The 2,980-nt window shown below is 36.4% G+C and overlaps 1 non-coding gene across 1 annotated transcript; it reads right to left on the reverse strand.

Moving 5' to 3' along the window:
- Nucleotides 1-260: 260 nt before the first annotated feature.
- Nucleotides 261-367, reverse strand: LOC131170218 (small nucleolar RNA R71). Its single transcript, XR_009141140.1, has one exon. It is a non-coding gene; the product is annotated as a small nucleolar RNA R71 (small nucleolar RNA).
- Between the last annotated feature and the right edge of the window lie 2,613 nt (nt 368-2,980).

Consider the following 2,980-nt stretch of genomic DNA (forward strand, 5'->3'; position numbering starts at 1 on the left):
GTCAGATGGTACAATAATCATAATTTGGGGGAAGTCCAAATGAAAGTCCACATGTGCATCTAGTACACTTTCTTGAGATCAGTGATATGTTGAAGATAAATGGAGTTTCTGACGATGCAATTCGACTCAGATTATTCCCTTTCTCTTTGAAGGACCGAGCTAGAGAGTGGTTACATTCTTTGCCACTGGGTTATATCACAACATGGGATGAACTTTCTCAAGAAATTTTAGCTCAATATTTTCCACCAAGCAAGACAGCTAAGCTAAGAAATGAGCTGACTTCTTTCAAATCTAAAGATGATGAGAGCTTGTATGAAGCATGGGAGAGGTATAAGGATTTGCAAAGGAGATGTCTGCACCATGGGATTCCCGAGTGGATGCTTGTTCAACACTTTTAAAATGGAGTTTCACTAGCTATTAGAAGTACAATTGATGCATCTTCTGGAGGTTATCTTATGGAGAATTCTAAAGATGAAACTTTTTCTATTCTAGATAAAATTGCTTATAACAACTACCAGTGGAGTTGTGAGAGGAATGAGATCAAGAAACCAGCTGGTATGTTTGAGCTTGATGCCATGAATATGATTAATACTAAGTTTGATGCTTTGACAAGGAAGATAGACAAGTTAAGCATGAAAGTAGATTCTTTAATTGGAGGTTCAAGTAATTCAGTAGATGTTGGAGCTGCAAATGTCAACTGTGCAACTAATTTTTCTACACTTGGTCAAGATTTTTCAAGTGAGCAAGTAGATTATGTGGTAAAATACAATCAAAGACCAGGTGGTAACCCATTTTCTACAACTTATGATCCATCATGGAGAAACCACCCTAATTTCTCTTGGGGAGGTAGACAAGGACAACACCAAAATTTTCAACAACCATCTGGGTATCAACAACATCAAAATTTTCACCAGAATAGAGGTCCTCCTCCTGGAATTCCTAAACCTCAAAATGCACCTGTTCCACCACAACCACAACAACCTCCACCATAACAAGCGCAACCAAACAAGACAGCTAGATTGGAAGCCATGATTGTGACTCTACTAGTAAGCTATCAAAGTCAACAAGAATGATTTCTTAATTAGCATCTAAAGTGGATCAAATGGCAACACATAACAAGATGTTGGAGAATCAAATAGCTCAACAGGCTAGCTCTTCAAATAGCAAAGCATTTGGGAAGCTTCCTAGCCAACCAGAAAATTTAAGGGAGCATTACAAGGCTATTACATTGAGAAGTGGAAAAATATTAGAGAGTGGAGATAAAAAGATTGAAGAAAATTTTGAAGAAGAGAAAAATAGAGAAGGAGATGAAAAAGCTGAAGTTGAGGTTAGAATTGAAGTTGAGAAAGAGAGTTCAGTGGAAGAAAAAGGAAGTAAAGAGAGAGAGAGTGAAGAGGAAGAACCTGAATATGTAGCACCTAAAGCTTACATGCCACCTTTACCATTCCCACAAAGATTTCAGAAAGCAAAGTTAGATAAACAATTTGGAAAGTTTTTGGAGGTGTTGAAGTCTTTGCATGTGACTATTCCTTTCACTGATGCCTTAGCACAAATGCCTTCATATGCTAAATTTTTGGAGGAGATTTTGTCTAACAAGAAGAAGTTGGAAGAATTTGAGACAGTAGCTCTTACAGAAGAAAGCAGTGTTATCTTGTAAAATAAGCTTCCACCCAAACTGAAGGATCCTGGTAGTTTTTTCATACCATGTCACATTGGAGATATCAGTATAGATAAGTCTTTATGTGATATTGGAGCCGGTGTTAGTCTAATGCCATTGTCTATTTATGAGAAAATGAAGATTGGAGAAATGAAGCCTACCACCATTTCACTACAGTTAGCAGATAGGTCTATTAAACTTCCACTTAGGGTGATTGAGAATGTTCCTCTGAAAGTTGGAAAATTTTTCATACCAGTGGACTTTGTAGTATTGGAGATGGAGGAGGATGTATACATTCCTATTATTCTTGGTAGACCTTTTCTTACTACTGCTGGAGCTATGATTGATGGAAAGAATGGAAGGCTTACATTCGAAGTTAGGGAAGAAAAAGTTGAATTTAATTTGTTTCAAGCAATGATAAAGAAAGATGATTCATATTCATGTTTGAGAATTGATGTCGTAGATGAGTTGGTTAGAGAAGTGTTTAAAAAGCAACATCTTAAAGATCCCTTAGAAGCTTGTTTGGTTCACAACATCAAAAAGAGGGATGAGATTGAAGAAGCTGCAGAATATGCTCAAATTTTGGAAGGAAATTCACCTTTACCTATGGCTAGTGTTGAGAAGATTAGAGATTTGAAGCAAGATGCTACTTCACCACCAATGCTTGAAAGAAGTGAAGCACCAAAGGTAGAATTAAAACCTCTTCTAACAAATCTCAGGTATGCTTTTCTTGGTCAAAATTCTACATATCCTGTGATTGTTAGTGCTAAATTGAATGATTGTGAAGTTGAAAAATTATTAAGAGTTCTTAGAGAGCATAGGAGGATAATTGGTTATACCATTGATGATATTAAAGGAATACATCCTTCTGTGTGCATGCATAGAATTTTGTTGGAAAATGATCACAAGGCCTCTAGAGAGTCACAAAGAAGATTGAATCCAAATATGAAAGAGGTTGTGAAAAAGGAGATCTTAAAATTGCTTGATGCAGGTATCATTTACCCTGTTTCTGATAGCAATTGGGTAAGTCCAGTTCATGTTGTACCCAAGAAAGGGGGCATCACAATAGTAAAAAATGAAAATGATGAACTAATACATACTATGACTGTAACTGGATGGAGAATGTGCATATATTATAAGAAATTGAGCAATGCAACTAGAAAGGACCATTTTCCATTACCATTTATAGATCAGATGCTTGAGAGATTAGCTCATCATTATTATTTTTGCTATTTTGATGGCTATTCAGGGTTTTTTGAGATCCCTATTCACCCAGATGATCAGGATAAAACCACCTTCACATGTCCCTATGGTACCTTTGCA

Source organism: Hevea brasiliensis, chromosome 1, assembly GCF_030052815.1.
Source record: "Hevea brasiliensis isolate MT/VB/25A 57/8 chromosome 1, ASM3005281v1, whole genome shotgun sequence".
Lineage (NCBI taxonomy): Eukaryota > Viridiplantae > Streptophyta > Magnoliopsida > Malpighiales > Euphorbiaceae > Hevea > Hevea brasiliensis.